Source organism: Rattus norvegicus, chromosome 18 (assembly GCF_036323735.1).
Source record: "Rattus norvegicus strain BN/NHsdMcwi chromosome 18, GRCr8, whole genome shotgun sequence".
NCBI classification, from domain to species: domain Eukaryota; kingdom Metazoa; phylum Chordata; class Mammalia; order Rodentia; family Muridae; genus Rattus; species Rattus norvegicus.
In genome coordinates, this window is record NC_086036.1 from 61,679,356 (window position 1) to 61,692,966 (window position 13,611).

The following is a 13,611-nucleotide window of genomic DNA, read 5'->3' on the forward strand; positions in this document are numbered from 1 at the left end:
CAGTGGTATTCAGGGCTGTTTTAACTTAACTTAAAAATATTCAGCTGTGCCAACAAGATGGCTGGCTCAGAGGGTAAAAGACACTTTCTGTCAAGTCTGATGACCTGAATTTTTATTTATTTAATTGAAAGCAGGCTACACAGTGAGTTCCTGGACAGCCAGGGCTGTAAAACATACAGTATATTCAGATAATGGTTTGCACTCTTCTAACTCCTCCCCATTCCTCCTCAAACCCTCCTATCTGGATCCACATCCTTTCTATTTAGGTGGGCCCTTCCCAGCTCAACCTCTCCATGTTCAATGAGTTGTGTGGGCGTTATTTCCTGCAGTAGGGCTTTGCTGTCAGACTGTTGTGAGCAGTCTGCAGTGTGGCAATATCCTGGGTTGTTGAGGGGTTACCATGGAACCCCTTTGACCAAGTACTCAATTAGATGGAACGCTCTCCCAGAACTGAAACTTCATTTAGTGATGAGAGATGTCTACTTGGCTCTCTGTGTGTCCCATAGAATTTTTGGTGATTTAATTTAGAAGTTTCTACTCTATTAGGTTCAAATGGCCCTTAATTTTAGCCACCTGTCTTACTTAGGGTTTTACTGCTGTGAACAGACACCATGACCAAGGCAACTCTTATAAGGACACCATTTAATTGGGGCTGGCTTACAGGTTCATAGGTTCAGTCTGATATCATCAAGGTGGGAGCAGGGCAGTGTCCAGGTAGGCATGGTGTAGGAGGAGCTGTGAGTTCTACATCTTCATCTGAAGGCTGCTAGCAGAAGACTGACTTCCAGGCAGCTAGGATAAGGGTCTTAACGCCCATGCCCATAGTGACACACCTACTCCAATGGGGTTACATCTACTCCAATAAGATCACACCTCCAAATAGTGCCACTCTCTGGGTCAAGCATATACAAACCATCACCCTACCCCTCTCCACATTTTCTCCCCCCCCCCATCTCTGTCTGATCCACCTGTTCCAGGCCCCCATGTTTGTCCATCCATTACTACCCTATTTCTCCTTCCTAGGGAGAGCCATCCTTTCTTCCTAGTTCTTTATGCTATACCTAACCTCTGTAGTTATATGGATTGTAGCCTGTTTATCTTATACTCTTTGGCTAACATCCACATGTTATAACATCCACAAGTTATGTATATCATAACTTGTCTTTCTTGGTCTGGGTTATCTTACTCAGGATAAGTTTTTTGTTTCTCATTTTAGAATGTTTTTATTGGATATCTTATGTATTTGCATTTCAATGTTATCGCCTTTCCTGGTTTCCCCTCTGGAAACCCCCTCTCCCATGCCCCCTCTTCCTGTGTCTATGAGGGTGCTCCCCCTACCACCCACCTACTCCTACTTCACGACCCCGGTATTCCCCTACATGGGGGAGCCTTCAGAGGACCAAGGGCTTCTCCTTCTATTGATGTCAGACAATGCCATCCTCTGCCACATATGCAGCTGGAGCCATAGGTCCATGTGTACTAAACCACCATAGTTGGTGGTTTAGTCCCTGGGAATTCTGGGGGGTCTGGTTGGTTGATTGTTGTTCTTTTTAATGGGGTTGCAAACTCCTTTAGCTCTTTCAGTCCTTTCTCTAACTCCTCCATTGGGGTCCCCAAGCTCAGTCCTATAGTTAGCTGCAAGCATCCTCATCTGAATCAGTAAGGCTCTGGTAGAGCCTCTCAGGAGACATCCATATCCGGCTCCTGTCAGCAAGCACTTCTTGGCATCAGCAATAGTGACTGGATTTGGTGGCTGCATATGGGATGGATCCCTGGGTGGGGCAGTCTCTGGATGGCCTTTCCTTCAGTCTCTGTTCCACTCTTTGTCTTTGTATTTCCTCCCATGAATATTTTGTTCCCCCTTTTAAGAAGGAATGAAGCATCCACATTTTGGTTTTCCTTCTTCTTGAGCTTCATATGGTCTGTTAATTGTATCTTGGGTATTCTGAGATTTTGGGCTAATTCCACTTATCAGTGAGTGCATACATACCATGTGTGTTCTTTTAGGTTACCTTACTCAGGATAGTTTCTAGTTCCATCCATTTGCCTAAGAATTTCATGAAGTCATTGTTTTTAATAGCTGAGTAATACTCCATTGTGTAAACATACCACATTTTCTGTATCCATTCCTCTGTTGAAGGGCATCTGGGTTCTTTCCAGCTTCTGGCTATTATAAATAAGGCTGCTATGAACATAGTGGAGCACGTGTCCTTGTTATATGTTGGAGCATATTTTGGGTGTTTGCTCAGGAGTGGTATATCTGGGTCCTCGGGTAGCACTATGTCCAATTTTCTGAGGAATCGCCAGACTGATTTTCAGAGTGGTTGTACCATCTTGCAATCCCACCAGCAATGGAGGAGTGTTCCTCTTTTTCCACATCCCTGCCAGCATCTTCTGTCACATGAGGTTTTTTTTGTTTTTGTTTTTGTTTTTTATCTTAGCCATTCTGACTAGTGTGAGGTGGAATCTCAGGGTTGTTTTGATTTGCATTTCTCTGATGACTAAGAATGTTGAACATTTCTTTAGGTGCTTCTCAGCCATTCAATATTCAATAAAGTTGAGAATTCTTTGTTTAGCTCGGTACCCCATTTTTTAAATAGGGTTATTTGGTTTTCTGGAGTCTAAATTCTTGAGTTCTTTGAATATATTGGATATTAGCCCTCTATCTGATATAGAATTGATAAAGATCTTTTCCCAATCTGTTGGTTGCTGTTTTGTCCTATTGACAGTGTCTTTTGCCTTACAAAAGCTTTGCAATTTTATGAGGTCCCATTCATCTATTCTTGACCGCAGAGCATAAGCCATTGGTGTTCTGTTCAGGAAAATTTCCCCAGTGCCCATGTGTTTGAGGCTTATCCCCACTTTCTCTTCTATTAGTTTCAGTGTATTTGGTTTTGTGTGGAGGTTCTTGATCCACTTGGACTTGAGCTTTGTACAAGGCAATAAGAATGAGTCTATTTGCATTCTTCTACATGATGACCTCTAGTTGAACCAGCACCATTTGTTGAAAATGCTATCTTTCTTCAATTTGGTGGTTTTAGCTCCTTTGTCAAAGATCAAGTGACCATAAGTGTATGGGTTCATTTCTAGGTCTTCAATTCTATTCCATTGATCTACCTGCCTGTCTCTGTACCAATACCATGCAGTTTTTAATCTCTATTGCTCTATAATACTGCTTGAGGTCAGGGATAGAGATTCCCCCAGAAGTTCTTTTATTGTTGAGGATAATTTTCACTATTCTGGTTTTTTTGTTATTCCAAATGTATTTGCAAATTGCTCTTTCTAACCCTATGAAGAATTGAGTTGGAATTTTGATTGGGATTGCATTGAATCTATAGATTGCTTTTGGCAAGATGGTCATTTTTACTATATTAATCCTGCCAATCCATGAGCATGGGAGGTCTTCCCATCTTCTGAGATCTTCGATTTCTTTCTTCAGAGACTTGAAGTTCTTGTCATACAGATCTTTCGCTTGCTTGGTTAGAATCACACCGAGATATTTTATATTATTTGTGACTATTCTGAAGGGTATCATTTCCCTAATTTCTTTCTCAGCCTGTTTATCCTTTGAGTAAAGGAAGGTTACTCATTTGTTTGAGTTAATTTTATACCCAGCCACTTTGCTGAAGTTGTTTATCAGGCTTAGTAGTTCTCTGGTGGAATTTTTGGGGTCACTTAATTATACTATCATATCATCGGTAAATAATGATATTTTTACTTCTTTCTTTCCATTTGTAACCTTTTGACCTCTTTTTGTTGTCTAATTGCTCTTGCTGACTTTGAGTACTATATTGAATCGGTAGGGAAAGAGTAGGCAGCCTTGTCTAGTCCCTGATTTTAGTGGGATTGCTTCAAGTTTCTCTCCATTTAGTTTGATGTAGGCTACTGCTTTGCTGATATTGCTTTTACAGTGTTTAGGTATGGGCCTTGAATTCCTGATCTTTCTAAGACTTTTAACATGAAGGGGTGTTGAATTTTGTCAAATGCTTTCTCAGAATCTAATGAGATGATCATATGGGTTTTTTTTTGTTGTTGTTGTTGAGTTTGTTACCTAATAGATTACTTTAATGGATTTCTGTATATTTAACCATCCCTGCATCCCTGGGATGAAGCCTACTTGATCAAGGTGAGTGATCATTTTGATGTGGATTCTTGGATTAGGTTTGGGAGAATTTTATTAATTTTGCATTGATATTCATAAGGGAAATTGGTCTGAAGTTCTCTTTCTTTGTGTGGTTTAGGTATAAGCGTTAATTGTGGCTTCAAAGAACAAATTGGATAGTGTTCCTTCTATTTCTATTTTGTGGAATAGTTTGAAGAGTATTGGTACTAGGTCTTCTTTGAAGGTCTGATAGAATTCTGCACTAAACCCATCTGGTCCTGGGCTTTTTTTTGGGGGGGGGGGAGGCTTTTAACGACTGCTTCTCTTTCTTTAGGGGTTATGGGACTGTTTAAATGGTTTATCTGATCCTGCTTTAATTTTGGTCCCTGGTATCTGTCTAGAATATTCTCCATTTCCTCCAGATTTTTGAGTTTTGTAGAGCATAGGCTTTTGTAGTAAGATCTGATGGTTTTCTGAATTTCCTCAGTTTCTGTTGTTATGTCTCCCTTTTCATTTCTGCTTTTGTTAATTTGGATACTTTCTCTGTGCCCTCTGTTTAGTCTGGCTAAGGGTTTCTCTATCTTGTTGATTTCCTCAAAGAACCAGCTCCTGGTTTGGTTGATTCTGTGTATAGTTCTTTTTGTTTCTACTTGGTTGATTTCAGCCCTGAGTTTGATTATTTCCTGCTTTCTACTCCTCTCGGGTGTATCTGCTTCTTTTTGTTCTAGAGCTTTCAGGTGTGCTGTCAAGATGCTAGTGTATGCTCTCTCCAGTTTCTGTTTGAGGCACTCAGAGCTATGAGTTTTCCTCTTAATGCTGCTTTCATTGTGTCCCATAAATTTGAGTATGTTGTGCTTTCATTTTCATTAAATTCTAAAAAGTCTTTAATTTCTTTCTTTATTTCTTCCTTTACCAAGTTTTCATTGTGTACAGCATTTTTCAGCTTCCATGTGTATATAGCCTTTCTGTTGGTTTTTTTTTTCTTTTCTTTTTTCCGGAGCTGGGGACCGAACCCAGGGCCTTGCGCTTGCTAGGCAAGCGCTCTACCACTGAGCCAAATCCCCAACCCCCTGAGCTAAATCCCCAACCCCCTTTCTGTTGTTTTTGTTGTTATTGAAGACGAGCCTTAGTCCGTGGTGATCTGATAGGCTGCATGGGATTATTTCAATCTTCTTGTATCTGTTGAGGCCTATTTTGTGACTGATTATATGGTCAATTTTGGAAAAGGTACCATGAGGTGTTGAGAAGAAGGTATCTTTTGTTTTAGGATGAAATGTTCTGTAGATATCTGTTAAATCCATTTGGTTCATAACTACTGTTAGTTTCAGTGTGTCTCCGTTTAGTTTCTGTTCCCATGATCTGTCCATTGATGAGAGTGTGGTGTTGAAATCTTCCATAATTATTGTGTAAGGTGCAATATGTGCTTTGAGCTTTAGTCAGGTTTCTTTTATGAATGTGGATGCTTTTGCATTTGGAGCATAGATGTTCAGAATTGAGAATTCATCTTGGTAGATTTTTTTTCTTTGATGTCTATGAAGTGTCCTTTCTTATCTTTTTTGATAACTTTTGGTTGAAAGTTTATTTTATTTGATATTAGAATGGCTACTCCAGCTTGTTTCTTGGGACCATTTGCTTGGAAATTTTTTCAGTCTTTTACTTTGAGGTATTTATTGTCTGTCTTTGCACTTAGGTGTGTTTCCTGTATGCAGCAAACTACTGAGTCCTTTTTATGTATCCAGTCTGTTAGTCTATGTCTTTTTATTGGGGAATTGAGTCCATTGATGTAAAGAGATATTAAGGAATAGTGATTGTTGTTTCCTGTTACTTTTGCTGTTAGAGGTGGAATTATGTTTGTATGGCTATCTTCTTTTGGGTTTGTTGAAAGATTTCTTTCTTGCTTTTCCTAGGGTGTCATTTCCTTGTGTTAGAGTTTTCCATCCATTATCCTTTGTAGGACTATATGTGTGGAAAGTTGTGTAAATTTGGTTTTGTCATGGAATATCTTGGTTTTATCCATCTATGTTAATTGAGAGTTTTGCTGGATATAATAGCCTGGGCTGGCATTTGTGTTCTCTTCGGGTCTGTATGACATCTACCCAGGATCTTCTAGCTTTCATAGTCTCTGGTAAGAAGTCTGATATAATTCTGATAGGTCTGTCTTTATGTTACTTGACATTTTTCCCATACTGCTTTTAATATTCTTTATTTTGTGCATTTGATGTTTTGACTATTATGTGGTGGGAGGAATTTCTTTTCTGCTCCAATCTATTTGGAGTTCTGTACGCTTCTTGTACGTTTATGGGCATCTCTTTCTTTAGGTTAGGGAAGTTTTCGTCTATGATTTTGTTGAAGATATTTACTGGTCCTTTAAGTTGGGAATCTTCACTTTCTTCTATACCTACTATCCTTAGGTTTGGTCTTCTCATTGTGTCCTGGATTTCCTGGATGTTTTGGATTAGAAACTTTTTGCATTTTGTATTTTCTTTGACTGTTGTGTCAGTGTTTTCTATGGTATCTTCTGCCCCTGGGATTTTCTCTTCTATCCCTTGTATTCTGTTGGTGATGCATGCATCTATGACTCCTGATCTCTTTTCTAGGTTTTCTATCTCCAGGGTTGTCTTTCTTTATGATTTCTGTATTGTTTCTATTTCCATTTTTAGATCCTGGATGGTTTTTGTTCAATTCCTTTACCTGTTCAACTGTGTTTTCCTGTAATTCTTTAAGGGATTTTTGTATTTCCTCTTTAAGGGCTTCTACCTGTTTACCTGTGTTCTCCTGTATTTCTTTAAGGGAGTTATTTTTGTCCTTCTTAAACTCCTCTATCATCATCATGAGATGTCATTTTTAAATCCAAATCTTGCTTTTCTGGAGTGTTGGGGTATCCAGGACTTGCTGTGGTGGGAGAACTGGGTCTGATGATGCCAAGTAGTCTTGGTTTCTGTTGCTTAGGTTCTTGTGCTTGCTTCTCACTATCTGGTTATCTCTGGTATTAGTTGGTCTTGCTGCCTCTGACTGGAGCTTGTCCCTCCTGTGGGCCTGTAAGCCTGTGATCGTAGGAGTGAGAGCATTCCTAGGGAACCAGCTCTCTCTGGGTGGGATTTGGGTATGGAGGGCTGTGGGACACCCTGAGCTCTGGATGCAGATGGAGACCAGAAGGATCCTGCCCCTTGTTGCTCTGCGGTTCCCGTGCCCTACATGCTCCTGGAATAAGTTTTTCTAGTTCCATCCATTTACCTGTGTTTTGCAGTTTTATTTTTTTAACAACTGAGTAATATTCCATTGTATAAATAAACCATATTTTCTTTATCTATTCATTCATTGATAGACATCTAGGTTTCTTCCAATTACTAGCACTAATGAACATGGTTTTACAGGTATCTTTGTGGTAAGATGAACTGTCCTTTGGGTATATACCCAGGGGTTGTATCGCTGGATCTTGAGGTAGGTCTTCTCTCTCGGCTTCCAGAGGAACCGCCACACTGATTTCCATAGTGACAGTACAAGTTTGCACTCCTACCAGCAATGGATGAGGGTTCGCCTTAATCCACATCCTTGTCAGCATGAGCTGTCATTTGTTTTATTAATCTTAGCCATTGAGATGTGTGTAAAATAAGACAAAAAAATCTCAGAGTAGTTTTGATTGTCTTATCCCTCATAACCAAGGAGGTTGAACATTTCTTTAAGCACTTCTCAATCATTCTAGTTTCCTCTTTTGAGAATTCCCTCTGTAGATATGTATCCAAGCTTTTAAAAATATTTGTTATCTTGATCTCTAGAATATATCTATGTCTATATCTACATCTACATCTATCTATCTATCTATATATATGTATCCCATCAGATGTGTAAACATATTTTCCTATTCTTCACCCTGCTGCTTTATCTGAATTGCAGTGTTCTTTGCCTTATTGAAGCTTTTCAGTTTCTCGAGGTCCCATTTCTTTTCCTTTCCTTTTTTAATTATTATTTTATTTATTTACATTGCAAATGTTATTTATTCCCCTTCCTGGTTTGTTGTGGTAAATAAGAAAAATAAAAAGGACACCATCCCATGCTAATGCTGTCTCTGGTGGGCCACATTGCATCTATGGGGTATTTTCATGTCAATCAGCAAAAAATGCCTCCACTTGATTCAATAAACTCCTAATTTCCATCCCATGTTGCCTCAGGCTACTCTCTGGGCCCTGAGGCGATCTCTTCATCCATCTAGTTCCCAAGGCGGGTCACTGCCACACCAGTTCCATACAGAGACTACTTATCTCACGGCTCTTTTGCTGCAGACTCTGCTCACATTCTTAGCATCTGCCTACTGTGGTTATAGTCACAACTCCCAGTAACCCCTTAAAATCAAAACTCAATAAGCTTGTAATTTATCAATCAGATCTATACCAGTAAATGCGCACTCTACAAAATGTCCACACAATAAACTCAGAGTCAATTAATACTGATAGAAACTGCCTACCTAGATAAGACAAATTGTCCTATAAAAATCCATCCCTTGTAAAATGTTCATAACGACCTGTGGCCCTTTAAGGCCACACAGATCTGGGTGGTCCTTCTCTGCCTCCATCTTGGTTCTTCTCCTCTCTCCTCACTCTCTTCTCTCCAAAACTCTGTGTCTGCCTTACTTTTTCACTGCCCAATCACGGGCCTTGCCTTATCTTGTACCTGCCCTCACCTGCATATAAACAACAATCTACATGGGTGTCTCCTCTGCAAACCCTTTATCTTATCCCCCTCCCCTCTGTTTCTTTGAGGGTACTCCCCTACCCACCTACCCCTGTCTCGCTATTCTAGCCTTCCCCTACACTGGGGCAGCGAGCCTTCACAGGACCAAAGGCCTCCCCTCCTATTGATCCCAGATAAGGCCATCGTCTGCTACATTTGCAGCTGGAGTCATGGGTCCCTCCATGTGTGCTCTTTGGTTGGTGGGTTAGCCCTTGGGAGCTCTGGGAGTTCTACATAGGAGGTCCCATTTCTTAATTGTTGATGTTAGTATCTGTGCTAATAGTGTTCTGTTCAGAAAGTCTTCCTGTACTAACAGGTTCAAGACTATGGCCTTCTTCTCTTCTGTAATATTCACTTTATCTGACCTTATGTTGAGGTATTTGATCCATTTGGATTTGGAGTTTGTTTGTTTGTTTTTTTGGGGGTAATAAATATCTATTTATTTGCATTCTTCTAACCTGGGCATCTATTTTAAAGTTAGACCAGCCCCATTTGTAGAAGATGGTGTTTGGTTTTTTTTTTTTTTTTCAGGTGTGTATTTCTGGCTTGTTTGTCAAAAATCAGTGTCTGTAGGCATGTGAGCTTATTCCTGAATCTTCAATTTTATTCTATTCATCAACTTATCTGTTTTTGTGCCAATACCATGCCTTTAAAAAAATTACTATAACTCCATAGTACAACTTCAAATTGGGGTTGGCAATACCTCCTACAATTCTTTTATCATTCAAGAGTGCTTTTAATTGTGGTGTGTGTGTGTGTGTGTGTGTGTGTGTGTGTGTTGGAGGTGATAGGGTGATAGACTTTTAACTACTGCTTCTATTTAATTGTGAGTTACAGATCTGTTTGCATTGTTTAATCTGACCTTGATTTACCTTTGTTAAATGATACATATTATGAAAATGATTCATTTCATCTAGATTTTCTACTCTGGTTGAATACTTGTTCTTAAAAGCATTTTCTTATGATTCTCTGGATGGACTCAGTGTCTGTTGTTATATCCCTCTTTTGTTTCTAAGTTCGTTAATGTGGACCTTCTCTCAGCTCTTAGTTCATTTAGCTGCAAGTTTCTTAATCTTACTGATGTTTTATCAATGAATCATCACTTTGTTTCATTAATTCTCTTTATTATGTTTGTTTGTTCATTTCTATTTTATTGATTTCAGTCCCAAGTTTTATTATTTATTGCCATTTACTCCTTTTGGGTGTGAGTCATTCCTTTTTTCCCCCTAGAGCTTTCATGTGAGATGTTACATTACTAATATGAGATCTCTCACTTAATGCTATGAACTTGCCTTTTAGAACCACCTTTGTTGTGTCCATAAGTTTGGATATGTTGTGTTTTCATTTTCATTTAAAACATTTTAAAATTCTTTCTTAATTTTTGTTTTTATATTAATCATATGTCTATCATTCTTAGCTATTTTTCTATTGCTACAAGATGCTGTGACCATGGAAATCTATAAAATAAAATGTATATTTGGGACTTATTCTTATTATTCTGACCATCACTATCCTGGTAGAAAGCACGACAGCAGGCATGACACTGGAGCTGCACTTTAAAGGTCAATCTTGAGACACAACCACGAGAGAGAGAGAGAGAGAGAGAGAGAGAGAGAGAGAGAGAGAGAGAGAGAGAGAAATCTCAAAGCCTACTCTTAGTGACATATCTCCTCCAACAAGGCCACACCTCCCAACCCTTATCAAATAGTTCCACCAACTGGAGACCAAGCATTCAAAAATGGTAGTTAATGGGAGCCATTGTCGTTCAAATTATCACAGCATCTTCATGGAGGTTTGTGCACAGGGGAATTGAGTGACTTGAAGAGTCCAGAAGAAGTGCTGGGTTCCGCTGAATCTAGAGTCACACTGAGTTGTGAACTACCTGATATGGATGCTGGGGACTGAACTCAGGTCCTTTGCAAGAGTAGTGTTTGTAGTCATCTCTCCAGACCCTTTTTACAGTGATTGAAAGCTTCGTACATGTCCACAGCCTACTGTGAAGGTAGTTGCCTTCTCATCCCCCGTCACTTCTGCAGACTCCCGCTACAGCCCCCTCCTAATTCAAGTCATTCCTGGCACTGGAACTTTGTTTAAAGACTTATGGCTCCTGGGAGCATCATTGTCCATTCATGTGGGCTAACTTGATTCAAATCTTTAAAATTCACAAAACCTTTTAGTTTCCTTATAAAGTAGGAAGGTGCTTGCCTAGGAAGCGCAAGGCCCTGGGTTCGGTCCCCAGCTCCGAAAAAAAGAACCAAAAAAAAAAAAAAGTAGGAAGGTTTCTATATGGATTTTATAATATCCTAAAGTTTGGTTGATGATGCCTCCATACATACTTTATCCCCATCACTCTGCCCCCCACATTTTGTCATTAAGCTGATTTTTCTCTCAGTTACAAGATAGCTGTAGGAGCTCTAGGAGTCATGTCTAGAGAAAACAACCACAGGAAAAGGAGGGAACTGTCTCTCTTTAAGCATGTGCTTTCTCCTTTCCTTTCCTCAGTTTTGTGGTGACAAGATAGAACTTGGGTCCTTGCTCATGCCAATCAAGTGCTGGGGCCACTGAGCTACATCCACAGACAGTCTTTACCTTCTTTTTTTTTTTTGCTTCTTTTTTTTTTTTTTCCGGAGCTGGGGACCGAACCCAGGGCCTTGCGCTTCCTAGGCAAGCGCTCTACCACTGAGCTAAATCCCCAGCCCCCAGTCTTTACCTTCTTAATCATAGTTAACTCTTAGCCAAAGACATCTCAAACCTTCCTACTGGTCAGTTCAGTTCCATGTTGCAGCAAAACCATCATTAAGGAAGTGACCTGCATGGCAATAGTCAGCCCCCCTTCTGAGATGTGTACCTAACAGTGTGAGCTTCAGCTCTGAGGCCCTCCCACAATCCTCCACAATTCTATCCTTGCAAAACATTTCAAATGGTTGTTGTTCCTGTCTGTTGCGATTGCTGAGCTATCTTTCACACTCAGATTCTATGGAAAGACCTTCGGGACCTTCAAGGTCTTGAGACTTTAAGAGCAAGAAGCAGCTGGTTCCCTCCTTTGTCTGGGTTTCTTACATCCCTCCTCCCTTTCTTCTTCACCTTGCAGGATAAGTGGCGATTACTGTAACAGTACAATAGTATGATAGTTCTGACTTCACAGTGGAAATCAACAAAATGGAGCAGATGTGGAGAGCCTCAGATGGTGCTCCTCTGGGCCTTCAGATGGTGCTCCCCTAGGCCTGCCATGTTCTCAAGATGCCTTGTAAGACCCCAACTCTTGGTCAGTGGTACTTACTTCGAGACACCCCTGAGTGAGACACCGAGACGCAGATTGATGCAAAAGCAAGAGGTTTATTTTCTGGTGTGTTGGGGTCCACCCTCAATCAGTTCCTCAAGGTGAGTGATTAGAAGGTGACACCGAGGGTTGGGGGTTTGGCTCAGTGGTAGAGCGCTTGCCTAGGAAGTGCAAGGCCCTGGGTTCGGTCCCCAGCTCCGAAAAAAAGAACCAAAAAAAAAAAAAAAAAAAAAGGTGACCCCGAATGGCTATTACAAGCAGTTTTTATACTTTTTAGGGGCACAGGTTACATCAGAGAGGTTACATTTCAAATTTATTTGCTAAGCATAGTTCCTGTGTGTGGAGAATGGAACTTGGCCTAGCCTTGACCTGAGGCAGGTGGGTGTAAGGCGGGTGAAAGCCTCACCTCTAGGGTCCTTCAGCCTCTGCTACACAAGGCCTAAAAGGACAGATAAGGGTGCTGGGGTGTGAAGTGAGGGTAATGGCAGTGGAGTGGGTATGAGTTAAAAGCAAACAAACAAAAGAAGAAACATGAGTCTGGATTGCAGAGGGAGCCCCCTTGGTCTTACTTACCTCAAGGAGACAGAGGAGGGAAAATGGCTTTTTCTCATTAGTGAGGTATCCTGGAACACCTGCTCTTGCTCAGGGCTGCTTGGGGGATGGGCTGTTTGCCTAGATAGTGTCTTAACAATTAGAACCATACATGATGATCCCGGGGAAATCAAGGTGCCCTCGTGGAACACCTCATTAATAAAATAATTTAGGAATGGATTCAAACCAAAGCTTAAAGATAGTATGCTAGAGTTCAAAAGAAAAAAAAAATGCCCAGGGCTGGCAAGCTTTAAATAGCAGCGACTTGGGGAAGAGAAAGGGAAAGAGAAAGGGAAAGAGAAGAGGGCAGAGAGCCATGTCCTCTAAGCTACATAGAGATCAGATGATGGCAGACAAAATGTCTTTGTGGTGGGAATGGAAGGCTTTAGAGAAAGACTGAAGCCCCCCAGTGTTGGGGCAAGTGTTCTTGGAGCACAGATAAAAGGAGATAAAGGAGAAATTAGGTTTTCTGAAAAGCGGGTGCTTCATGAATCTTGGCTGTGGTCCTGTAAGCTAGTTCCATAGGGGAAAGGATACTGGGAAGGAAAAAAAATCTAGTTAAAGGACTAATTATTCCGCCCATCTCCTTAGCATGGTTTGCTCAACAACACTGCATACATTCCCTGACTGTGGTTCTCTAGTCGGCCTGTGGTGTTTTGGAGAGATGTGTCAGATTTGCTTCTCAGATGCTTTCACAGGCTCTTGCTTCTCAGTGGATAAGGAAAGGTGCTGGATAGAAAATCAGATAGCTTGCTAGGTAGACCAAGCTACCGTAGTGCAGCTTCTGAGCAGGTCCCAGCAAGCAGACAGAGCCAGGGAAGGGGTCTGAGGAATCTTGGGAATCAACAGTCTGGTTCTCCAAGTGGAGACTGCTATGTTAGGAGCATTCACAGGTTCTGCTAAGCAACCT